General features: G+C 37.3%; 1 protein-coding gene across 21 annotated transcripts in view; it reads left to right on the forward strand.

Annotated features, from left to right (window-relative positions):
* The first annotated feature begins 255 nt into the window (after window positions 1–255).
* The window catches only part of ARB2A (ARB2 cotranscriptional regulator A), a 465,105-nt gene continuing 437,695 nt past the window's right edge, over window positions 256–27,665 (forward strand). For 17 of the 21 annotated variants that reach the window (XM_073233970.1, XM_037011998.2, XM_037012005.2 and 14 more), the window contains exon 1: window positions 258–429. The gene's annotated coding sequence lies outside the window, so the exon portion shown is untranslated. Of the gene's footprint in view, window positions 430–27,665 lie in introns of all 21 variants that reach the window. The other 4 variants (XM_073234024.1, XM_073233975.1, XM_073234017.1 and 1 more) reach the window with 2 other exon arrangements.

Here is a 27,665-nt window from a genome sequence, read left to right on the forward strand (position 1 = left end):
GCACTCTCGGAATCTCTTTTTAAATTCCGCTTGAAGAGCAAGGCTTCAGGGTGCCTATTCTAAAGTAACCCAAGAAGGGGCATGTCTCCTTCAAACAGAAGCTTCCAGGAAGGTCGAGCAGGGCCCGCGAGGAGACTAGCACGACTCTCACCCGCCTCGGGGGCTCCCTCTCCCAGCCCACCCAGCGCCACAGGAACCCGTCCGGCCACCACGCCCCGCCTATTTCCGGCTTGTCGCGGCCGCCGTCGTCGCGTGCGCGATGATGTTTCAGTCTCCTGTGGACCCCGGAAGTGCAACTCCAAGTTGGTCGGGCTCGGATCCCGAGAGGGAAAGTCGTAACAACCGCACGAGGGAGTTCGACTGGCGAGCTGGAAGGCCACGCCTCCTCTCGCCTACCCCCGCAGCCCTGTAGCTGGGGGCAGAGCTCAGGTAGGACCTGCGTGTGAGGGGACGGAGCTCCGGGGGCAGGTCCGGCCTAATTCAGAGGCAGGGGCTGGCCTGGTGCGTCTGGGGCGGGGATCGCTGGCCCTGGAGCCGGAGTTTGCCCCGAGCCATGCTACGCTTCCTGCGGACACCTCTGCCCTGTGTCCCGGACTTTGCTGATGAGCAGGTTCCACCTGCCATTTCCACTTCCGAGGCAGGGCAGGACACGTGTGTTCCCTGGATGATTCTCCTTAAACCCAGACACAGGGGTTCTGGGAGTCCTGAAGACCTAGAGTATGGGTTCTCCTAAGCTTTCTCAGGGAGGAAAGTATTGCAGTTTCTAGTTGAAGAATTTTTTATACAAAAATTATCAGCTGCCAAAGCTTTATCAGAAGGCATTCACTGCAGACTGAAGATTAAATTGCAGTTACAAAATGCTCTCAAAAGTTGTGACACGCATAGGCACTGGTGGGACGTTGCACTGGAATTAATTTAGTTGAATACTTTTGACTTTGAAATGAAGTTAGGTATCTTTTGGGAGCAGCCTTTTCTCTCCCTCATCCAAAGATTTAACATATTCTAGTGTACCAGCATGTGTATCTGTTGGGCCAAGTACATGGTTACTTAATTATTGGCTGTATTTATTGACAGCCAGTGTTCTTGCATTTGTCCATTTCCTCTGAGAAGTTGTAGAGAGAAAATCCTGTGATTTTCAGACTAGCAGGTGCTTTGTAACTTTTATCAAAACAGGTGCAATGTGATGTTTGTTATGCAATACATGGTATCTTTTTGTCCTAAAGCAGTGTTAGAGGTAAATTCTTTATCCTTATTCTTTGTCCTGCATCATGAAAGACAGATATACTATACTTACTTAGTGTATTTAGGACCTCAAGAAGCACTGTTTGAAGTGCTTAATTAAGGTTTTTACTGTCAGTGCTGGTACCAGTCTTCTGACTTGTAAACTAGGTGTTCCTTCCACTTAACCAGTGTTGGTGAAATAGTATCAAGGCCAAGAGGGAATATGATCTATCTATTAATTCATTTAATAAATATTTATTGGCCACTTTCAGTGTGCCAGTTGGTGTTCTGGGTGCTGTAAAACTAGATAAAGTACTATGCTCCTGAGTTTACACCGTAGTGGGTAGAGAAAGAAAATTAGCAAGTAAATATATTAAGTAGCCATAAGAACTGTAAAGAAAAACCAAGCTCATTAAAGGGAGAAAGAATGATGGAGGATATTATTTTAGATAGGGTGGGTAAGCTTAGCCTCTCTGATTAGGGAGGGATAGGGAATATTTGAGTAGAGATCTGAATGAAATGTGAACAGGAGTTCTGCAGGTATGTAGGGGATGGGTATTTTAGGCTCACAGAAGGCCCTGAGGTAAGAGAATATTTGTGTATTTAGAAAAAGCAAGGATGTAGGCATGGAGGCATTAAGGTTTAAAAGTCTCAAGAATGAATATTTATTCAGTGATTTGGTGTATGCCCAAGGGATTTTTATTGACAACCTATTTTTCTCATCTTTCCCAGATAGACCTCTATGAGGACAATCTGGCATCCTTAGATATGGAGAGATGTTTCCATGCTCTTCATTAGCACTAACAAAATTAAGCACCATTTACTCAGTTGTACATAATTTGTGATATCTGTTTTGAGTCAGATTGGGTTTGCACAGTAGCCATGAGTGACAAAATAGCATGTACTTCACTGCTCTATGTCACCTTTACTTTTCATTCATCTTTTTTTACTGTGGTAAAATGCACATCACATAACAAAATTTACCATTTTAACCATTTTTAAGTGTACATTTCAGTGCTATTAAGTACATTCACACTGTTTTGCAACCATGAGTGCATCCATCTCCAGAATTTTTCGTGTTTGGCAACTGAAAATCAGTACCCTTTAAATATTACACACACACACAGACACACACACACACGCTTCCTCTGCAGCTCCTGGCAACCAGTCTACTTTCTGTCTCTAACTTTTCTGTCTACTCTAGGTACCTACTATAAGTAGAATCATTCAATATTTCTCCTTTTGTGACTTGCTTATTTCATTTAGCATGATGTCTTCAAGGTTCATCCATGTTGTAGCATCTATTATAATGTCCTTCCTTTTTAAGGCTGAGTAATACTCCATTGTATCTATATACCACATTTTGTTTGTCCATTAGTCCATGGATACTTCTGTTGCTTCTACTTTTTGGCCATTGTGAATGCTGCTAGGAACATGGGTGTACAAATACCTGTTTAAGTGTGTGCTTTCATTTCTTTGGGGTATATACCCAGAAGTGAAATTGCTGGATCATGTAGTAATTCTTTATTTAATTGTATAGGAATCACCTTACTATCATCTGCAGTGGCTAACTATGTTACATTCCCACTAGCAATGCACGGAAGTTACAGATCCTCCATATCTATACCAGTACATCTTCACATACATGCTAAACACAGTTTCTGGTTTTTCAGTAATAACCACTGTGGATAAAGTGAAGGTTCCTGGAGCCAGGATTCTCACTTGGCCCTAGTCAAGCTAGCTCACTACATACGTGTTGGCGATACGTTGTTATTGACTCCATATAGAGAGCCCTGCTCAGGGCTCTGCATAACACAGTGGCATGGTTGCAAGGCTACAGGAGAGCAGAAGCGAGACTGGAGTGGTGGCAGCACCAAGGACAGAGACTGAGATGGCTGCAAGGGTAGAGTGGCCCAGAGGCAGAGACTGGCTTGCTGCAAGCTGACTTGCTTTGAGTGGTTGGGATTCTAGTGATTGACCATCCACAGTGGAAATAAAGTTGGGTATAACCCTTTCACCCCAAGAATGTCCTACTGTCATTTCTTTGGTCACATTGAATCCATAGTGGACTTGCCCGGGGCTGAAACCCATTAGCAAGACAGCCATCCTAGTGGGTGTGAGAGTAGCATTTCCTGTGGTTTTGATTAGCACTTCCCTAATGATTGGTGATGTTAAACATCTTTTCATATACTTTGGGGCCATATGTATATCTTTTTTGGAATGGTATTCAGTTATATTAAGGCCTGATTTTAATGGAAATTTTTAGAGATTGCGTGTGTGTCTGTCTTTTAAGGGTTTAGATGGCAGTCAGCACATCTTGTGTTGCCTTTTTAACCCTTAAATACTGTGATTGTAAAAACTTCAGTTGTCTGTAGACCAAGTATCTGCAATTACTCCAAACTTGGAAATAGAAAAAACCATAAAGCATCTTTTGTAGTGAACAAACCTTGGAGTATCAGATTGTGATGGAAACTGTTCAGAAGAGCCAAAGATCATCCTGGCTTGCTTTGTTGTTTTTAATTAGAAGGAAAAAAATGTATCAGTTGGCTGACTGTTCCTGTGAAGTAGAGCTCTTCCATTTGGTACTTGAAAAAAGCAGGAAACAGAAGAGACAAAAATGATTAAGAAACAGAGAAAGAGGTGTTGGGTAGCTGCTGGATAGCAGTTGGATGTGACTAGGTGGAGACTGACAAATCAGTGACAGTAATGGACAGTAAGCAATGGGCAGTAAGCCTCAGAACTGATGCTGCGGAGGAGAGGGGATCCAGCAACAAATTTACAGAAAATAATACAGCTCTACAGACTGGGATGGGATGGGGCAGCAGCCTGAGAGAATGCAAATTACCTGCTACATCTCAGCATGTGGTTCTGAGGTCAGCCACTTGGCCTTGAGTAATTCAGGAAAACCTACTGTATATCAAATAGTGTATGTCAGTCCATCTGGTTCAGCAGTCAGTATTTGGAAGGTGGGCAGTGTATACAGTCCTACAGGAATAAACTAAGTTTTCCAGACAATGTATTATATCATTTTATCCATAGGTTAGTGAGGTATAATGGAGTAACGAGTGTTTGTGTAATTTAACAAACATTGTTAAATTTGTTCTTGGAATATCTGTTTAAGAAGGAAAGGAATTTTTTTGCCCAGAGTGACTAATGGCCCATTTCAAGGTAACACATTATTTTTTTTCTAATTTTTAAAATATTGAATGTTTTGTGTACTATGATCATCTATTAAGTACTATTTAGCTAACTTTCAGTTATAAAGCTCACTTAAGTTGATTGCTTTAATTTGAAGTAATGAAAATTGTATTACAATTCTGCCTATCACTTTGGGAAATTAAAATAGATTAATTTTCTACAGGTGAGGTGGCAGATGACTACTCAAGGCCTCACAGCTAAGTTAAAGACAAGATAGAAACAGTAGTGTGGTGGTGCTTTCTCTGATATAGTACTGTTGACTCCTTTTGGGGGGAATAGTTCACTTTTGCAGTATAAGTAATATAGATCATTTCTGCTGTAGAGAAAAATATCACCGTGAAGACAGATGACTGAAGCAAAGCATTTGTATGTTTCCATTTCATTATAGTAGATTGGATATTTCTTTAAAGCATAGTCTAAGTTGATAATGTACATAGGGTCAGTTTGCTCAGAGTTTAGAGAGGTGCTAAGAGGATTAAAATTTGGGCCCTTCTAAGGCTCTTTGATAAAAGCTCATTACAGGAATGATCACAACCAAGTAGTGCCCAACGATGTAACTACTAAGTTCTGTGAGATGTAGCTACTTGGAATCCCCTGCTAATCACATTGCCCTCATAGGTGATCCAGTTTAGGAAAGCAGCAGGAAAAATACTATATGCAGCTCAACAGACATGCTGCCTCTTTTTAAAAAATAATTCAGAATTAATATCCAAGGTAATGGAGAAATGTGAGTGATACCCTTTTCATCTGCGAAGCATAGCTTGGTTTTGTGTATCTTGTTTAGAACATGGGACAAGCTGGAAGTGTAACCAAGATTATAACTCAAGGTAAGGTATTTAAAAAATTTGAAAAGCTTGATTACTTGATAGGTGAGATGCTCTCTTGATATGAATTACCCATTCCTCTTGATAGCATTGTTTTTTGTCTATACTATGGAAATGATTCTGGTACTAACTCAGGTAGTTTGAGAATCAATCATCTTGATCCATTTGGTTTAAAACCCTTTAATGTAGTTGGAGTATTTATCTTAAACAGTCATATCCAGGAATTGGTTGGGGGGATAGGAAGGATCAGACCAGGCAGGTTGGGAAAGTTCAGGTAGAAAAGAAAGGTCTGTCACTAGGGATTGATGAGCAGGGATAGGACTCTCATCTCAGAAATATGGGAGAAGGAAGGATAAAGAAGCAGGGACAGGTCCAAGACCTAGATGGCTGAAATATGAGGGAGGGAAAACAGGGCTAGAGGTAGGTAGGGTCTCAGTTACTTGAATCAATAAAACATGGATACCTAGTCAGAAGGCAATTTGGACCCCACATATTGTATTATGATAGGAATATATATAGGATACTCTGGGAGAGGCACAGTGCCACACAGGGTTATTGAAAGGCTTTCTGGAGAAAGGGGTGCCTAAGTTGAGAACTTAAGGACGAGTCATTTAAAAGTAAAATAGAAAGGCATTCCAGACAGAAGAAGTAGCTCACAGAAGTCTGATGTTTGTAAAAACAAAAATAAATTTGCAATTTCTAAAGCAGAAACTTTGATTTAATGAAAGACAGAGTTTAGAGAAGGAGATAGCCAAATTGTGGGGGTGGAGGGTATGCAGAATAGGTGAGAAAAGAAGGCTCACATAGTTTGCTGAGGAGCATGGACTTGCCTCTCTAGGCACTGGAACTACTGAATGGTTTCTCTTGTCTCCTGCACAGAAAAGAATTTAACATTGCTCCGGAGGAGATTTGGCCTTCACCTTCCGCTTCTGGGTGGTAATCTCGAGTATTTTTGTTTGCCTAGGAACCTGTGTCACATTGTCTAGCAATGCTATTTAGGGGGAGAGGAGCTAGCCATTCCTGGATAAATTTAGGATGGCGGCTGCCTATGCCAGAAAGACTAACTGTGTGCCTGAGGACAGGGTTTGGGTTACCTGGTGTTAGCTGACCTGGAAACTAAGATCACCATGTAGGCAGTCAGTCAGTCAATCATGCTTCTTGAATAAAGCCCCAGTAAAACTCTGAATACCACGTCTCCTATGAGCTTTCTGGTTGGCAATGTCCTATGCGTATTGTCACACGAATACTGGGAGAGTAAAATGTTCATGACTCCACAGGCCAGGATATCTGAAGCTCCATATTTGGTGCTCCCCTGAACTCTGTCCAATGTGCTCTTTCTCTTCCCTGATCTTAATTTGAATCCTTTCCCTGTTATGAACCATAACTGTGACTGTAAGTTTTCAGTAAGTTCTGTTAGTCTTTCTAGTGAATTATGGAACGTGAGGGGGCTTTTGGAATCCTCTGAACTTGCAGTTAGTGTCAGAAGTGAGAATAGTCCATCATGTGGACTGTACCCTCTAATTCCATAGTTGTACAAAACCTTCCATGTCTCCTTTCTGTGCTCCGTCCTCCCTCTGATTAGGGACAAAAATTATTTCAAAAATTAGTATCTGAAAATAGGGCCAAATGAACTGGTGATGTCAAAGTAACCTATTTTCTAATACTAGAGGATATTTGAAAAAGTATCAATATTATAACACAAACGTCCCTAAACATGGTAAGATCTGATACTTTTCCTTTCTAAGGCTTTGGGTAGAATTGTGTTCCCCCCCAAATTCATAAATTGAAGCCCTAACCCTCAAGAAAGTAGATGAAGTTAAATGAGGTCTTAAGGGAAGGACCCTCATCTGATACGATTCAAGTCCTTGAAAAAAGAGAGTTCTCACCAGAAACCAATGGTGTCTGTCCTTGATCTGGGATTTCTAGCCTTCAGAACTATATAAGAAAATAAATTCCTGTTGTTTAAGCCACCTAGTCTCTGGTATTTTTTTTAAATTTTTTATTAAGGTATGATTGATATACACTCTTATGAAGGTTTCACATGAAAAAACAACGTGGTTACTACATTTACCCATAGGTCACTACATTTACCCATATTATCAAGTCCCTACCCATACCCCAATGCAGTCACTGTCCATCAGTGCAGCAAGATGCCAGAGATCCACTATGTCCCTTCTCTGTGATACACTGTTCTCCCTGTGATCCCCCACACCATGTGTACTAAACATAATACTCCTCAGTCTCCTTCTCCCTCCCTCCCCACCCACCCTCCCACACCCCTCCCCTTTGGTAACCACTAGTTCATTCTTGGAGTCTCTAAGTCTGCTGCCATTTTCTTCCTTCAGTTTTGCTTCATTGTTATACTCCACAAATGAGGGAAATCATTTGGCATTTGTCTTTCTCCACTTGGCTTATTTCACTGAGTATAATGTCCTCCAGTTCCATCCATGTTGTTGGAAATGGTAGGATTTGTTTCTTATGGCTGAATAATATTCCATTGTGTATACGTACCACATCTTCTTTATCCATTCATCTACAGATGGACAGTTAGGTTGCTTCCATATCTTGGCTATTGTAAAAAGTGCTGCGATAAACATAGGCGTGCATATGTCTTTTTGAACCTGAGAAGTTGTATTCTTTGGGTGTATTCCAAGGAGTGGGATTCTGGGGACAAATGGTATTTCTATTCTTAGTTTTTTGAGGAACCTCCATATTGCTTTCCACAATTGTTGAACTAGCTTATATTCCCACCAGCAGTGTAGGAGGGTTCCCCTTTCTCCGCATCCTCACCAGCATTTGTTCTTCTTAGTCTTTCCGATGCTGGCTGTCCTAACTGGTGTGAGGTGATATCTCATTGTGGTTTTAATTTGCATTTCCCTGATGATTAGTGAAAGCATCTTTGCATGTGTCTGGTGGCCATCTGAATTTCTTCTTTGGAGAACTGTATGTTCATATCCTCTGCCCATTTGTTAATCGGGTTATTTGCTTTTTGGGTGTTGAGGCATGTAAGCTCTTTATATATTTTGGATGTTAATCCCTTGTCAGATATGTCATTTACAAATATGTTCTCCCATACTGTAGGATGCCTTTTTGTTTTGTTGATGGTGTCCTTTGAGTACAAAAACTTTTTAGTTTGATGTAGTCCCATGAGTTCATTTTTGCTTTTGTTTCCCTTTCTCAAGGAGGTGGGTTCAGGAAGTAGTTGCTCCTGCTTATATTCAGGAGATGTTTGCCTGTGTTGTCTTCTAAGAGTTTTATGGTTTCATGACTTACATTCAAGTCTTTAATCCATTTCGAGTTCACTTTTATGTATGGTGTTAAACAATAATCCAGTTTCATTCTCTTGCATGTTGCTGTCCAGTTTTGCCAACAGCAGCTGTTGAAGAGGCTGTCATTTCCCCATTGTATGTCCATGGCTCCTTTATCATATATTAATTCACCATATTTGGTTGGGTTTATATCAGGGCTCGGTAGTCTGTTCCATTGGTCTATGTGTCTGTTCTTGTGCCAGTACCAAATTGTCTTGATTACTGTGGCTTTGTAGTAGAGCTTCGAGTTGGGGAGCATAATTCCCCCTGCTTTATTCTTCCTTCTCAGGATTGATTTGGCTATTCAAGGTCTTTTGTGGTTACATGTGAATTTTAGGACGATTTTCTCTAGTTCATTGAAGAGTGCTGTTGGTATTTTGATAGGAATTACATTGAATCTATCGATTGCTTTAAGCAGGATGGCCATTTTGACAAGATTAATTCTTCCTATCCATGAGCACGGGATGTGTTTCCATTTATTGGTATCTTCTTTAATTTCTCTCATGAGTGTCTTCTAGTTTTCAGAGTATAGGTCTTTCACTTCCTTGGTTAGGTCTATTCCTAGGTATTTTGTTCTTTTTTGATGCAATTGTGAATGGAATTGTTTTCCTGATTTCTCTCACTGCTAGTTCATTGTTAGTGTTTAGGAATGCGACAGATTTCTGTGTATTAATTTTGTATCCTGCAACTTTGCTGAATTCAGATATTAGATCTAGTAGTTTTGGAGTGGATTCTTTAGAGTTTTTTATGTCCAATATTATGTCATCTGCAAACAGGGACAGTTTAATGTCATCCTTGCCAATCTGGATGCCTTTTATTTCTTTGTGTTGTCTGATTGCTGTGGCTAGGACCTCCAGTACTATGTTGAATAGAAGTGAGAGAGTGGGCATCCTTGTCTTGTTCCTGATCTTAAAGGAAAAGCTTTCAGCTTCTCGCTGTTAAGTATAATGTTGGCTGTGGGTTTGTCATATATGGCCTTTATTATGTTGAGGTACTTGCCCTCTGTAGCCATTGTGTTGAGAGTTTTTATCATGAATGGATGTTGAATTTTGTCAGGTGCTTTTTAAACATCTATGGAGATGATTATGTGGTTTCTGTCCTTCTTTTTGTTGATGTGGTGGATGATGTTGATGGATTTTCGAATGTTGTACCATCCTTGCATCCCTGGCATAAATCCATTGATCATGATGGCTAATCTTTTTGATGTATTTTTGAATTCGGTTTGCTAATATTTTGCTGAGTATTTTTACATATGTGTTCATCAGGGGTATTGGTCTGTGATTTTCTTTTTTGTGGTATCTTTGCCTGCTTTTGGTATTAGAGTGATTTTTGGCCTCATAGAATGAGTTTGGAAGTATTCCCTCCTCTTCTATTTTTTGGAAAACTTTAAGGAGAATGGGCATTAGGTCTACACTAAATGTTTGATAAAATTCAGTGGTGAAGCCATCTGGTCCAGGCATTTTGTTCTTAGGTAGGCTTTTGATTACCAGTTCAATTTCATTGCTGATAATTGCTGTGTTCAGATTTTCTCTTTCTTCCATGGTCAGCCTTGGAAGGTTGTATTTTTCTAGAAAGTTGTCCATTTCTTCTAGGTTATCCAGTTTATTAGCATATAATTTTTCATAGTATTCTCTAATAATTCTTTGTATTTCTGTGGTGTCCATCGTGATTTTTCCTTTCTCATTTCTGATTCTGTTTATGGGAGTAGACTCTCTTTTTTTCTTGATAAGTCTGGCTAGGGGTTTATCTATTTTGTGTATTTTCTCAAAGAACCAGCTCTTGCTTTCATTGATTCTATTGTTTTATTCTTCTCAATTTTATTAATTTCTGCTCTAATCTTTATTGTGTCCCTCTTTCTACTGACTATGGGCCTCATTTGTTGTTCTTTTTCTAGTTTCAGTAATTATGATTTTAGACTGGTCGTATGGGATTGTTCTTCTTTCTTAAGGTAGGCCTGTATTGCAATATACTTTCCTCTTAGCACAGCCTTGGCTGCATCCCACAGATTTTGTGGTGTTGAATTATTGTTGTCATTTGTCTCCATATATTGCTTGATCTCTGTTTTTATTTAGTCATTGATCCATTGGTGAGGAGCATGTTGTGTAGCCTCCATGTGTTTGTGGGATTTTTCATTTTCTTTGTGTAATTTATTTCTAGTTTCATACACTTGTGGTCTGAGAAACTGGTTGGTACAATTTCAATCTTTTTTAATATACTTAGGCTCTTTTTGTGGCCTAGTGTATGATCTATTCTTGAAAATGTTCCATGTGCACTTAAGAAGAATGTGTGTTCTGTTGCTTTTGGGTTTAGAGTTCTGTAGATGTCTGTTAGGTCCATCTGTTCTATTGTGTTGTTCAGAGCCTCTGTCTCCTTACTGATCTTCTGTCTGGTTGATCTGTCCTTCAGAGTGAATGAAGTGTTGAAGTCTCCTAGAATGAATGCATTGCATTCTTTTTCCCATTTTAATTCTTTTAGTATTTGTTTCACATATGTGGGTGCTCCTGTGTTGGGTGCATATTTATTTATAATGGTTATATCTTCTTGTTGGATTGACCCCTTTATCCTTCTGTAATGTCTTTGTTTGTCTCTTGTAACTTTCTTTGTTTTGAAGTCTATTTTGTCTGATACAAGTACTGCAACTCCTGTGTTTTTTTTTCTCTGTTAGTTGCATGAAATAGCTTTTTCCATCCCTTCACTTTTAGTCTGTGTATGTCTTTGGGTTTAAAGTGAGTCTCTTGTAGGCAGCATATGGATGGGTCTTGTTTTTTTATCAATTCAGTGGCTCAATGTCTTTTGATTGGTCCATTCAGTCCTGTTACATTTAGGAAGATTATTGATAGGTATGTACTTATTCCCATTGCAGGCTTTAGATTCATGGTTACCAAAGGTTCAAGGTTAACTTCCTTACTATCTAAGAGTCTAACTTAACTCACTTAATATGCTATTACGACCACAATCTAAAGGTTCTTTTCTTTTTCTCCTCCTTTTTCTTCCTCGTCCATTCTTTATATATATATATATTAGGTATCATATTCTCTATTCTTTGTCTATCCCTTGATTCCCTTGATTGACTTTGGGGATAATTAATTTAATTTTTGCATTTGCTTAGTAATTAGCTGTTCTACTTTCTTTACTGTGGTTTTATTACCTCTAGTGGCAGCTATTAAATCTTAGGAACACTTCCATCTATGGCAGTCCCTCCAAAATAGACTGTAGAGATGGTTTATGAGAGGTAAATTCTCTCAGCTTTTGCTTATCTGGAAATTGTTTAATCCCTCCTTCAAATTTAAATGATAATCTTGCCAGATAAAGTAATCTTGGTTTCAGGACCTTCTGCTTGATTGAATTAAATACATCATGCTACTCCCCTCTGGCCTGTAAGGTTTCTGCTGAGAAGTCTGATGTTAGCCTTGATGGGTTTTCCTTTGTCTGTGATCTTATTTCTCTCTCTGGCTACTTCTAATAATCTGTCCTTATCCTTGATCTTTGCCAATGTTATTACTATATGTCTTGGTGTTGTCTTCCTTGGGTCGGGACATCTGTGGATCTCCATGGCCTGAGAGACTATTTCATTCCCCAGTTTGGGGAAGTTTTCAGCAATTACCTCCTCAAAGACACTTTCTATCCCTTTTTCTCTCTCTTCTTCTGGTATCGCTGTAATGTGAATATTGTTCCATTTGAATTGGTCACACAGTTCTCTCAATATTCTTTCGTTCTTAGAGATCCTTTTCTCTCTCTTTGCCTCAGCTTCTTTGTATTCCTCTTCTCTAGTTTCTATTTCATTTATCATCTCCTCCACCGTATCCAAGCTGCTTTTAATACCCTCCATCATGCTCTTCAACAATTGGATCTCCAACCTGAATTCATTCCTGAATTCTTGGAAGTCTTTCCGTACCTCCATTAGCATGTTGATGATTTTTATTTTGAAATCCCTTTCAGGAAGAGTCATAAGGTCCATGTCATTTAAATTTTTCTCCAGTGTTATATTAGTTTTACCCTGGACCAGATTCCTTTGGCGTTTCATATTTGTGTATGACACCCTCTAGTGTCCGTAAGTTCTACTCTCTGGAGCTTCTCCGCCCCTGAAGCAATGTTGGGGGTCGCAGGGGAGTGGTATTGTTGCCTGGGGGGAGTAAAGACCTGTTTCCTGCTTCCCTGCCGCTATGCCTGTCTCCACTGCCTGAACCAGTGGGCCGAGCACACAGGTGTAAGCTTTTGTCCCAGAGCAGCAAGATATGGATCCCTGCTTTCCAGAAGCAACTGGGATCTCAGTCTTTCCAGGAATTCTGCCTGCATTAGTTTTCTAACCTCATAATCACGTGAGTATCATGAAAGCACCATGAAATGTAGGTTTGTGCTCCCAGAGCAGATCTCTGGAGCTAGGTATTCAGCAGTCCCAGGCTTCCACTCTCTCCCTGCTCTGTTTCTCTTCCTTCTGCTGGTGAGCTGGGGTAGGGGAAGGGCTTGGGTCCCACCGGGCCATGGCTCTGGTACATTACCCTGTTACATGAGGTCTGCTCTTTTCTTTAGATGTGTGCACTCTGGTGCAGTCCTTTTTCCTGTTGCTCTCTCAGGATTAGTTGCACCAACTATATTTTGTAATTGTATACAGTTTTAGGAGGACGTCTCTGTCTCTCATGCCGCCATCTTTAATTCTGGTATTTTATTAAGGCAGCCTGAGAAGACTAACATACCAGTTAGTGGTGAATCTATTACTTTTCTTAATCAGAGATTGAATATCTTACGCTCTAGTAGAGGACTGTTAAGAGTTTGATGAACTATTTCCCATAGACCCATTTTGAAGTTGCATAATCTGAAATTCTTCAAATACTTGAAAGAAGAAATTGATTAAGAGGGCTTTAATGAGGACTTTTAGATTATATAGCATCTAAAGTGAATGAGCAAAAGTAAGAAGGTGCCTAAAAGTAGAAGAAAAGGAGAATGAGAAATGAAAGAAGATAGAAAAATAATCTACCTGTGTTTGTATTAAGAAGATATGATCTAATTTTTCCCTACATTTTGAAAATAGCTCTGTTGAGGAAATTCACTTTTTAATAAGATTGATCACTGTTTTCTTTTAAAGAGCTGTATCTTTAAAAAAACCTTAAAAATGGATTTTCCCTGAGTTTTTTAGAAATGAACTTGCTACATTTAGATATTCCTAGGGCTTTGAGAATAGATCGGTTTCAGCTAGAAATAAAAAGCAAAGGAGCATTTAATAGAATTCAAAATTAATAGATGTGTATTCACCCAAGATTTGTGTGTGTGTGTGTGTGTGTGTGTTCATTCCTTCTACCTCCTAGGCATGATGAAAGCATTTTTGGTAGACATATTTTCAGTAAATAAAAGGTAGAAAAATCTAGGATAGAATATAGGCGCTTCCAATTTTTGAGGAACCAAGTATATTTGAATTACAATCATTGATTAAGGTTTTATTTGTGAATATTGAAATGCTGTAAACATTTTAGAAATTTACCTGTAAAATGTCAAAATATGAGGAAAAGAGAAAAATGACACAAAAATAAGAACTGTAGTTATGCATTGTGTAAGGAATGTAATTACAAGCTTTGACATTAGAATTAGTCTTAGATACTAGTGATAAGTCAGGAACCAGGCTATCCATATGTAGATATAGCATAGGGAGATATATCAGGAGTTATAAGTGAAGAAATTTCTTTGAAGAAATATGCATAGATGTTAAAGACCTGAGAGTGGAGGAAAATAATGCCATATTTAAAATTTTAGTTTTGTTATTGTCTTAAATAGCAGCCATGTTGAAGTGGGGTCAATTCTCTGTGCCAGTATAGGAGAGTCATGGTTTGACTACTGGAAATATGGGAATAATCCTGTAGGCTTGGTTTTGGAAAATATTTTTCTCCTGATTCCACTTTCTGAGGAATTATTATTATTCTGTGGAGTCTTAAATTTATTACTGATCTATCTGTTTTTACCCTGGATGTTGCTGAGCTTTATGTGGGAATACTAGGCAATTATACTTTCTAATGCTGCATAGAGCAGAGTTTACAAATTGGAGACCCTCAATCTATATAACCCTAAATGTTTTAAAATTAGTTTCCCCTGGGTTAAGTAAAAATCCAGGTTTTTGTTTTTCTTGAAAAAACAGGAAGTTCTATTCACACTGGGCCTTCATTCTATGCAGTTCAAATTATTCATTCTATTCAGTAGGGCAAATAGCACCTCCCTTTAAATGAGCCATGTGTTTTCCAGTTTGTTCCAGTCTTCACATTCATACAGTGTCAGCTTATGACTTAAGGGCCTCACTGCTTGCATTTCTGTTAACTTTCTGGTGTCTGTAGAACTTAGAATGCCTGATTACTGCATTGTACAGAAACTTTAACATAAGTAGCATAATATTTAACATAAATAACTATTTGTCTTTGCCTTTCTGTGCTATGCTGCACCCCTTCATTTTTATTTTTCTGGATGCCTATGGTGATTAGGTATGGCATTCAGTGTAGACTGTCTTTCCAAGTAATAGTTCATGCTGTAAATTAGATGTTCTCTTTTAATCCCACTGTGCTCCAGTCACCTTCCTTAAGCTACTGTCAAGGTAGTAATAGGTCTTCCCTGCAGGATGGATTCTAGCCTGAACTTTGATTATGATTTGTTTGGTTCTAGGAACCAACAAAGTTGGTTTTACTAGACCATTTTGGACCTCTTTCTTCTAGCATCAAAGCATTTTTTATTTGTATCCTGTCCTTTTTGGGTCTTCTTTTTTCTAGGTAGCTAATATGATAAGTTAGTTTGTGCTAATGTATTTCACAGGTAATTGTGATTAGAGTGTTACTGTTTGTAGGTAATATTTCATTATTTTGAAACTGTGAATGATTATAATGGAAATTTTCTTTGTAGGAATATTGTAAGTACTTTAAAGAAACTAGACATGTCAGTTTTATCATTGAAAACAAACTATTTATTTAAAACAAGCTTATTTATTCTGAATATTTTCATCAGTAAGAAATGTGTATAATTATTTTTATCCAAACAAGCATATGTGTTGATGTGTTTGACTGTTCTAATTAAAAATGTAAGGTTTCTCTCTTTCTCTCAATGAAAAAAGACTTTCAGCAAGATCAGCCCTTAATATTGAGTTATATATGCTAACTTTTACTATTTTTTAAATCTGAAGACAGTAAAAGAAAGCATTCCTGTTATGGTAAATCCAAAGGGAGCTCCATCCTCACATAGAAAATAAATTATTGCTGAATTGGGAAGTCAGTAGGCAATTCAGTGCTGATGAGAACAAATGAATCTGGAACCTTAAGTGATGCCCACTGGTTCACTGGGGATTTAAATGTATGGCATCTATTCCTATGTAACAGCTATCCCCAAATTTAGCAGCTTAAATTGAAAAACACTTGCAATCTCATACAGTCTCCTAGGGTCAGGAATTTAGGAGCAGTTCAACTGGGTGGATTGGGTTTAGGATCTCATGAAGTTGTGGTTAGAGTGTCAGCCAGAGTTGCAGTCATCTGTAGTTCAACTGGGTCTGGAGGATGCATTTCCAGTCTCACACATGTGACTGAGATGCTTCACTTGTTCACCATAGGGGCCTCTCCATCAGGCTGCTCACAACGTGGCTTCTCTAGAACTGATCCGAGAGAGGATGAGAAAGCATCCAAGATGGAAGTCTTTTTTTTTTTTTTTTTGGTATCATTAATCTATAGTTACATGAAGAACATTATGTTTACTAGGCTCCCCCCTTCACCAAGTCCCCCCCCACAAACCCCATTACAGTCACTGTCCATCAGCATAGTAAGATGCTGTAGAATCACTACTTGTCTTCTCTGTGTTGTATGGCCCTCCCCGTGCCCCCTCACACATTATACATGCTAATCGTAATGCCCCCTTTCTTTTTCCCCACCCTTATCCCTCCCTTCCCACCCATCCTCTCCAGTCCCTTTCCCTTTGGTAACTATTAGTCCATTCTTGGGTTTTGTGATTTTGCTGCTGTTTTGTTTCTTCAGTTTTTCTTTGTTCTTATACTCCACATATGAGTGAAATCATTTGGTACTTGTCTTTCTCCGCCTGGCTTATTTCACTGAGCATAATAATACCCTCTAGCTCCATCCATGTTGTGGGAAATGGTAGGATTTGTTTTCTTCTTATGGCTGAATAATATTCCATTGTGTATATGTACCACATCTTCTTTATCCATTCGTCTACTGATGGACATATTTTCATTTAAGATATATATTAAAATTTTTCAGTATTAAATAAAAAGATGTGCTGATCTTTCATAAATCTTGTTGATTATCTGTGAATTCTATTTAGATGCATTCCTCTGGACAAAAGCCACACGTGTATTTCTTCGAGGTAAATATTTGTGTACTTTGGGTTCCTGGGAAGAAGGCTAAGGGACAATGCCTTTAAGCTTTCTAAAAGCTTTATTTGAGAGGATCAGTAAGGCACACTGTACTGTCTTTATTGGGTCTTTTGACTGACTAGTATTCTAAAGAATCACCATTTTGAGATTTTTAACTAAAGATTTTTCAGTCATACTCTCAGCTTCATCTTTGAAGCATGATTTCTGGATTTGATATTTGCTCAGAAAGTATCTTAATTTTAGCACCATTTTCCTTCTAGAGAGAATTATTTTTGATGTTCTTCTTTTACTGAAGTATACGATATACAATATTATATTGCTTTCAAGTGTACAACATAGGGATTTGACAGTTATATACATTATGGAATGCTCACCCCAAATAATGTAGTTACTATCTGTCAACACAGAAAGATGTTACAGAACTATTCACTATATTCTCAATGCTGTACTTTCTTTGCCATGCTGAATTTATATTATGACTGAGATTTTTATGCTCTTTATCCCCATCCCCTATTTACCATCCACCACAACCACTCCCCAGTGGTAACCACCAGTCACTTTTCAGTGTTGATGAGTCTATTGCCATTCTGTTCATTTTGTTTTGTTTCATTTTATTCCACAAATTAGTGAAATCATATGGTACTTGTCTTTATCTGCGTGGCTTATTTTACTTAGCATAATACCCTTTAGGTCCACCCATATTGCCACAAAGGCAGGACTTCTTTCTTTTTTATGGCTGAATAGTATTCCATTGTGTGTGTGTACTACGTCTTCTTTATCCATTCACCTATTGATAGGCACTTTGGCTGCTTCCATATCTTGGCTATTGTAAATAATGTGGTGATAAACATAGGGGTGCATATTACCTCTTCAAATCAGAGATTTTCTTTTCTTTGGGTATTCCTAGAAGTGGTATTACTGGGTTGCATGGTATTTTTATTTTTAGTTTTTTTAAGGAGTCTCCATACTGCTTTCCACAGTGGCTACACCAGTTTACAGTGTAGGAGGGCTCCCTTTTCTCCACATCCTCACCAGCACTTGTTATCGCTTGTCTTTTGGATGGTGGCCATCTTGACTGTTGTGAGGTGGTATCTCATTGTGGTTAGATTTGTATTTCCCTGATGATTATTTATATAGAACATCTTTTCATGTGCCTGTTCGCCATCTGTATATCTTATTTTGGAGAATGTCTATTTAGGTCCTCTGCCCATTTTTTAATTGGGTTATTTGTTTTTTTGGTGTTGAGTTGAATGAGTTCTTTATATAGTTTGGGTGTTAACCCTTTATTGGCTGTATCATTTATGGTTATATTCTCCTATACTGTAGATTGCCTTTTTGGTTTGTTGATGGGTTTCCTTTGTTGTGAGGAGCTTTTTAGTTTGATGTAGCCCCACTTGTTCATTTTTCAGTTTGTTTTCCTTTGTCTGGGGGGATGTGTCCAGAAAAAAATTGCTCATGCTTATGTTCAAGAGATTTTTGCCTATGTTTTCTTCTAATAGTTTTATGGTTTCATGTCTTATATTTAAGTTTTTAATCCATTTCAAGTTTACTTTTGTGTAGGGAGTAATCCAGTTTCATTCTTTTGCATATAGCTGTCCAGTTTTCCCCAACACCATTTTTTGAACAGACTTTTTCCTGTTGTATATTCTTGTCTCCTTTGTTCAATATTAATTGACCAGATATATATGTGTTTATTTCTGGGCTCTATTCTGTTCCATTTATCTCTGTGTCTTTCTTGTGCCAATACCATAATGTTTTGATAACTGTAGCTTTGTAGTATAGCTTGAAGTCAGGGAGCATAATACCCCCAACTTTGTTCTTCCTCAAGATTGCTTTAGCTATTCAGGGTCTTTTGTGGGTCCATATAAATTTTAGGATTAAAAATGCCTAAAAATATCATTGTTATTTTGATAAGGATTGCATTGAATCTATAAATTGCTTTTTGCAGAATGGCCATTTTGACAATGTTGATTCTTCCTATCAATGGGTATGGGATAGATTTCCATTTATTTGTGTCTTTTTTAGCTTCTTTCATCAGTGTCTTACAGTTTTCAGAGTACAGGTCTTTCACCTCCTTCCTTAGGTTTATTCCTAGGTATTTTATTCTTTTTGATGCAGTTGTAAGTGCAATTGTTTTCTTGATTTCTTGTCCTGCTGGTTTGTTGTGAGAATATAGGAATGCAACAGATTTCTGTATACTGGTTTTGTATATTGCAACTGCTGAATCCAGTTATTAATTCTAATAGTTTTCTTGTTGGTCTTTAGGGTTTTCTATATATAGTATCATGTCATCTGAAAATAGTGACAGTTTGACTTCTTCCTTACTAATTTGAATGTCTTTTATCTCTTTTATATTGTCTGATTACCATGTCCAGGGCTTCCAATACTATGTTAAATACAAGTGGTGAGTGGGGATCCTTATCTTCTTTCTGATCTTAGAGGAAAAGCTTTTAGCTTTTCCCCATTGAGTACGATGTTAGCTGTGGGTTTGGCATATATGGCCTTTACTATGTTGAAGTATGTTCCCTTTATACCCATTTTAATGAAAAGTTTTTATCATGAATGAATGTTGAATTTTGTCAAATGCTTTTTCAGCAACTGTTGAGATAATCATATTTTTTTATCCTTCCTTTTGTTAATGTGGTGTTTCACATTATTGATTTATGAATATTGTACCATCCTTGCATCCCTGGAATAAATCCCATAGAACTTCCTTTAATATTCTTTATTTTTTAGAGTTGTTAAGGTTCACAACAAAATTGAGTGGAAAGTTCAGAGATTTCCCATATATCTGCTACCCCCACACATGCATAGATTCCCCACTATCAATATCCTGCATCTGATTGGTACATTTGTTACAATCAATTAACCTGTCTTGATACATCATTATCACCCAAAGGCCATAATTTGCATTAGGATGCTGTCTTGCTGTTGTACATTCTGTGGGTTTGGTCAAATGTATGATGACATGTATATCTACCATCATAGTATTGCATTGAATAGTTTCACTGCCCTAAAATAGTTACACTGCCGTTGCATCCCTTCTTCCCCCATAACCCTTGGCAACCAGTGATCTTTTTACTATGTCCATAGTTTTGCCTCTTTAAGAATATCTTATAGTTGGAATCACTGAGTGTATAGTCTTTTTATATTACCTTCTTTCACTTAGTAATATGCTTTTAAGTTTCCTCCCTGTCTTTTCATAGCTTGATAGGTTAATGCTGAATAATATTCCATTGTATAGATGTACCACAGTTGACTTATTCATTCACCTACTACAGGACATTCTTGGTTGTAAGTCTGCCAAAAATGAGTTAAGCGGCTACAAACATCTGTGTTCAGGTTTTTGTATGGACACAAGTTTTCAGCTCATTTGCATAAATACCAAGGAGTGTGATGCCTGGATTGCATGGAGAGAGTATGTTTAATTCTGTAAGTAACTGCCAAATTTCTTTCCACACGGCTATACCATTAAAAATTTTTTTTAATTTTGATATCATTAATGTATGTACAATTACTTGAACAACATTATGGTTACTAGACTCCCCCCATTATCAAGCCCCCACCACATACCCCATTACTGTCACTGTCCATCAGCATAGTAAGATGCTATAGAATCATTACTTGTCTTCTCTGTATATACTGCCTTTCCCATGTCCCCCGCTCCCTACATTATGTGTGCTAATCGTAATGCCCCATTTTCCCCCTTATCCCTCCCTTCCCACCCACTCTCCCCAGTCCCTTTCCCCTTGGTAACTGTTAGTCCATTCTTGGGTTCTGTGAGTCTGCTGCTGTTCTGTTCCTTCAGTTTTTTTCTTTGTTGTTATACTTCACAACTAAGTGAAATCATTTGATATTTGTGTTTCTCTGCCTGACTTATTTCACTGAACATAAGACCCTCTAGCTCCATCCATGTTGTTGCAAATGGTAGGACTTGTTTTCTTCTTATGGCTGAATAATATTCTATTGGGTATATATACCACGTCTTCTATATCCATTCATCTACTGATGTACACTTAGGTTGCTTCCATTTCTTGGCTATTGTAAATAGTGCTGCGATAAACATAGGACTGCATATGCCTTTTTCAAACTGGGCTGCTGCATTCTTAGGGTAAATTCCTAAGAGTAGAATTCCTGGGTCAAATGGTATTTCTATTTTTAGTTTTTTGAGGAACCTCCATACTGCTTTCCATAATGGTTGAACTAATTTATATTCCCACCAGCAGTGTAGGAGGGTCCCCTTTCTCCTCATCCTTGCTAACATTTGTTGTTGTTTGTCTTTTGGATGTTGGCCATCCTAACTGGTGTGAGGTGATATCTCATTGTGGTTTTAATTTGCATTTTTCTGATGATTAGCGAAGTGGAGCATCTTTTCATGTGTCTGTTGGCCATCTGTATTTCTTCTTTGGAGAAGTGTCCTGCTCCTTTGCCCATTTTTTTAATTGGCTTATTTGCTTTTTGTTTTGGCTTGTTTGCTTTTTGTTTGTTGAGGTGCGTGAGCTCTTTATATAATTTGGATGTGAACCCTTTATCAGATATGTCATTTATTAATATATTCTCCCATTCTGTAGGATGTCTTTTTGTTCTACTGATGGTGTCCTTTGCTGTACAGAAGCTTTGTAGTTTGATATAGTCCCACTTGTTCATTTTTGCTTTGTTTCCCTTGCCCAGGGAGATATGTTCATAAAGAAGTTGCTCATGTTTATGTCCAAGAGATTTTTGCCTATATTTTTTTCTAAGAGTTTTATGGTTTCATGACTTACATTCAGGACTTTGATCCATTTTGAGTTTACTTTTGTGTACAGGGTTAGTCAGTGATCCAGTTTCATTCTCTTACATGTAGGCTGTCCAGTTTTGCCAACACCAACTGTTGAAGAGACTGTCACTTCCCCATTGTTTATCCATGGCTCCTTTATCATATATTAATTTCTGTATATGCTTGAGTTTATATCTGGACTCTTTATTCTGTTCCACTGGTCTCTGGGTCTGTTCTTGTGCCAGTAGCAAATTGTCTTGATTACTGTGGCTTTGTAGTAGAGCTTGATGGCTATACCATTTTGCATTCTCACCAACAATGAATGAGGGTTCCTAGTGTTCCATATCCTTGTGAACAGTTGGTGTTGTCAGTGTTTAGGATTTTTGCCCTTCTGCTAGGTGTGTAGTGGTATCTCATTTTAATTTGCAATTCCCTAATGAGATATGATGTTGAGCATCTTTTCTTAAGCTTATGTGCCGCCTGTATATTTTCTTTGGTGAAGCATCTATTCAGGTCTTTTACCCATTTTCTAACTGGGTGGTTTTCTCACTGTTGAGTTTTAAGAGTTCCTTGCATATTTTAGATAAGATGCCTTTATGAGATGTGTCTTTTACAAATATTTTCTCTCAATCTGTGGCTTGTCTTCACTCTCTTGACAGTGTCTTTCACAGGGCAACTTTTGATTTCTTTTTGTCTAACAGTCCTTTCATTATTTTATCTGTTGCTTCTCATGTTTTACTTTGAGTAGCAAAAAGAACCAGAGGCACATTCAAACTCTGTTTTGAAGTTTTCTAAGCTAGATCTGCCATATCATTAGGTACATTTTCTACTTTCCGTATAACTCTGTGGGACTGGTTTCTGCCACTACATAACAAGGATTCCCCTTCCTCAAATTTTCAGTAGCCTTTACTTTGCTTTCTTGCAGGTCCTCATCCACAGCCTATCAAAGACACTGGGGCATCTATTAACAGGTTCTTCAGGGTGTCTCAGGCTTTCTCTAACAGTCTTCTCTGAGTCCCCTTCCTGGTTCCAAAGCCATTCTCACATTTTAGGTTTTGGCATGGCAGCACTCAGGTCCCCCGAGCATGAGGTATAATGTTTATACCATGAAGAGGTGTGGTACACACCAAAGGAATTAGATAATTTTGTCTGTTTAATCTACAGAAATCATGGGAATATGTGTGGGAATGGGTTCTTTGAGTGTAAATCAGCTTGAAGGAATGTAACATTGGATCAGGCAGTGGTGGAGCTGGTGGTAGTGGTGATTATGGTGTTATCAGGGATTTCTGTTAGGGTTAGGTTATTATGAGGATGTTCCAACAGTCCATTTAGGAAATGTGAGATGATGAGGACCTTATATATAGACAACAGTGTTGGGGATAAGGAAGGAGGAAATGCTGCTCTTTGTTCCACTGATAAATTACACAGAATTTTTTAGCACTTGCAATTTAATTAGTTGAAGATCTTTCTCACTGGGACAAGCCATTCAATTGCTGTGACCACTTGTTTTTGTAACATCATCAGAAGCAGCAAACAGTATGTGCTGGGTTCACTTCTCAGCACCTAATATGTAGTAATTCCTTTGATCCTCACAGCTATCCTTTTGGTAGCTACTAATATTAAATGTATTTGTAAGATGTGAAAACAAGGTCACTATGTTGAGGATCCTGAACCTCCCCAGCAAGTTTTGATGATTTGGTGAAAGGACTCCTGGAACTAAGAAAAGCTGTTACATTTATAGATTCAGTTTATTATAGTGAAAGGATAAAGATTAAAATCAGCAAAGAGAAAAGGCATATAGGGAGGAGAGAAAGACACTAGCTTCCACTTGTCCTCTTTCTATTAACTGTTCTCACAACCATGTGTGACATTTGTTTGGGAGGGATGTCAGTCACATAGGCATGGTGTCTTCTTTCTATTAACTGTCCTCACAACCATGTATGACATTTGTTTGGGGGGATGTCAGCCACATAGGCATGGAGTGCCCCCATAATTTATAACTATTCAATCTCTATCCCTCACAGAGATCAAACTGATACAACATGACTCAGGGCCTATGTGAATAAGAAGTAATGTGTTTACCATATATCACATGGCTAGTATAAACTGTATGGCATAGCCCAAGGCCTCATGTTTACAAAGACACTCTTAGGAAGCATGATATTCCACAAGCTTATAGGCTATCTCCCAGAAGCCAGTCAAGGGTCTGTCATTTCTTTAGAATATACAGGATTTGAACACACCAAGCCTGCTGAGTTAACCTTTTACTGCACAACTAGAGGTTAAGTAACTTGCCCTAGGTAATACATAGCATAGATGGCAGAGTTAAAATTTAAGCACCAGCATTCTGGCTCTAATGTCAGTTCTTTAGCCATGTGTTCTACTGCCTTTTGGCTTTGTTTCTCTCAAATACAGAATCGGATATGTCTGAAGCATTCAATAAATTTTTATTAAGTCAGTGAGTGAGAGAATGACAGGAAACTACAGGCTGGTTCTGCTTATTCAATAAAGGTCATTAATGTTAGAGCTTTTTAAGTCTTTGTGAAATACCATATGTCTAAATCTATAGAGGTTATTACATAGCCGTTGAAGATCAGCTTACGTTTCTTTTACTTTCTTCATGTGTTAAATATTGCTCTGTTGACTGGAGTAGAGAAATCTAATTCTGATGTATTAAGAAAATATATAACTGCTTAAGGTTTCAATATTTAGAGCTATTTTTCTGGATTTACAGTCTTATGAATTCCTTAATAGCAGTTATAATTACACTCAAAGTTAAATACTTGTGATATGTAGGTTATTTTTGCATTTGTACATATTTTCTATCTCTTAGAATAAATAAGGTTTTAATGAAATATAATAAAATAACCCCTTTTCAAGTAGTAGTTTGTATATTTCTTATATATTCTCATATTTTTAATATGAAAAATTACTCATATTTTCATATTTTTTCATATCTTTTAATATCACAGTACTCTGTGACATGAGTACTACCATAAACATGTAAATCTGTTAGGAAAATAGAATGTCATGCCAACTACCATTTTCTACCATTTTAAGTTTCCTCACTTATCTGTTACAACATTATTATAGTATAATTGAAGAATAAATTGTACATATTTAAAGTCTATAACTTGATATCTTTTAGCATATATGCATGAAACTATTTTCACAATCAAGATATAAATATTTACATCACCTCCAAATGTTTTCTCATGCCATTTTTCATTGATCATTTATGTATCTTCTTTGGAGAAGTAGCTGTTTAAATTTTTGTCTACTTTTAAATTGAGGTGTCTTTTTGAGTTGTAAGAGTTCTTTATGTAATCTAGATACAAGTCTTTTTTTCTGGTATTTGTCTTCCAGATATTTTCTCCAATCTGTGGCCTTATCATTTTCTTAATGTTTTTTGAAGAGTAAATGTTTTTCAGTTTAATGAGGCTCAATTTACCAATTTTTTTTTGATTCCTGAGTTTTCTTTTTATTATTGTTCTGAGAAACCTTTGCATACTCCAATTTTGCAAAGATTTTCTCCTGTTTTTCCTTCTAAATTGTTCTAGTTTTAGGTATTATATTCAGGTTTATGATCTTTTTTGAGTTAATTTTTATGTATGGTATGAGGTAAGAGTTGGTTTTTACCATTTTCTGTACAGATACTCCATTGAATGAATCAACACCATTTTTTGAAGACTTTGCTTTGTTAGCCTTGCACCTTTATTGGGAATCAGTTGACTTTATACATTGTTTCTGTTTTTAGACTCTCCATTGTGCTTCTTTTATGTGTATGTCTATCATTTTATCAATACCAAACTGTTTTGATTGCTGTAGTTTTATGATAGTTCTTGAAATTTAGTTGTATCTTCCATTTTGTTCTGATAAGAAATTGCTTGAGTTACTCTAAGTCTTATGCGTGTCTATATGAATTCTAGAATTAGCATGCCAATATCTACAAAATAGCCTGTTGTGATTCTGACTGATATTGTGTTGAATCTATAAATCAATTTGGGGAGACATGTCATTGTAAAAATACTGAGTTTTCTAATCTGTGTAAGTGGTGTTTCTTTTCATTCATTTCTGTCTTTCTAATTTCTCTCAAAAAAGTGGATGTTATTGATGCAGTCTTGGATACCTTCTGTCAAAATTATTTTTAGGTATATTTTGGTTTTGGGCACACTGGAATGAATTTTTTTTTCATATTTTTTATTGTTCTTGAATATAGATGTAGGTAGATATATATATTACATATATGAATATGGTTGATTGTTATGTATTTGCCTTGTATTCTCTCACTTTATAAATTTATTACAAATAGTAGTTGTTTTATTTTCTCTGGGATTTTCCATGTAAACAGTCACATGAAATGCAGTTAGGGATAGCTTTACTTCTTTCTTCCAGTCTCTATACCTTTTCTTTTCCTTAGCAATGTATACTGACTTAAGCATCTGTCAAGTTGTAGTGATTTAGGGCAGTCAAGTTACCAATGTGTCTAAAGCTCCCTTATGAACAAAGCCATCAAATACTGCATTTTATTTACCTTATCCACATTTACATCTCTTAATTCGAATGCTAAAAGTGGGTATTCATTAATTTATGGGCAAAACCAATCAAATTCTGCATTTTATATACTCTATCCACATTTAATTCACTCAGTACACTTAATGGTGAAAGCGGGCATTCTTGCCTTGTTCCTGGTGTTGGAGAAATAAATCAGTTTTTCAACATTTTTGATTTTGCATTCATTACTCAATGCTTTTGCAATCATTAATTACTCTTCTCTAGCCTGATACTTTATCTCCTCTCAGAGAAGACATTCCTGGTTTCAAGAACTTTGAGTTGAGTATGTTCTCTTCTTCAGACATCAGGTATGATTTGACAAGTAACTGCCTACATGGTATTTATAGTTAGATGTCAATCATTAAAATTAAAACGGAGAATTAAGATGTAGATAGGGTGCATAACATATAGTATTTGATTTACTTTGTTCATTAATTCATTATATAATGAACTTTGGAAAACATTGATAATCTGTCCTATATATAATGCTTAAGACATCATAGGTTGCTTAGAAGAACCAGTTTTACATTCTAACTTGTAGTTATTTGCTTTAGTTTTCCACTCCTGGAATTGACCTTCCCATATTATTTTTGTATTTTAGGGAGAGATGCTTTGGGTGTAGAAGAAACACCATTCTCATTTCTTCACTGCTTTTTAGTCCATGATTTTTCTGCTGTCTTCTATTTGCCTGGGTTGTAAAAACAACTGGCAGGAATGGAAAAATCACAGTTAAAAATGTCAGAATTGGTTGTGCTCCAATGTTTATATACTGTTTGATTGGTTTGAAATCTTGTAGTTCATTCTTTTCCCATTTATGAAATACTTTGCTAGTGTCTGTCACATACATAAAATCCATGTAAATAAAACAGCTAAGATTATTTACATATTGACTTGGAGGGGAAAATTACAGTGATATTTGAAGGAGAATGCCTTTTACTCTTCTATTGTTGCCCTCTTCATGGAGAAATTTCTCATTTGATCAGGCCTGTACTTTGGGCTATATGTCTGTTAAAAGACCATATATCCTTTATAGTCTCTGTGCAGCTCTGTTTATGCATCCCTAAAGTTTACTGGTCTACCATGCATTTCAGAAGATTCTGAAATCCTAAAATTAGCTTTAAACTTAGGAAAAGATAGAAAGCTGTGCCTATGCCTCAGACTTAACTCACGTTTTCTAACCCAGCTTTACCCAAACCCTAAACTATTTCATTAGGTACTAACCCAACTAATTATATGGTGTTTCCTTATAGCTATTATTGTTAATGTATATTGTTTTCTTCTGAATAAGGCCTTGATCACAAATATTATCTAAACCCTATGTTTCTGTATGATTATTGTTCCTACTGTATATTGCTTCTCTCTGAACATCATCTAAATCCTACCAGATCCTCTAATAGTATAAATTTTTATTATTTAAATGATTAATGTAGATTAGCTAATAGGCCTCATTTGAGAGA

Source organism: Manis javanica, chromosome 1 (genome assembly GCF_040802235.1).
Source record: "Manis javanica isolate MJ-LG chromosome 1, MJ_LKY, whole genome shotgun sequence".
NCBI classification, from domain to species: domain Eukaryota; kingdom Metazoa; phylum Chordata; class Mammalia; order Pholidota; family Manidae; genus Manis; species Manis javanica.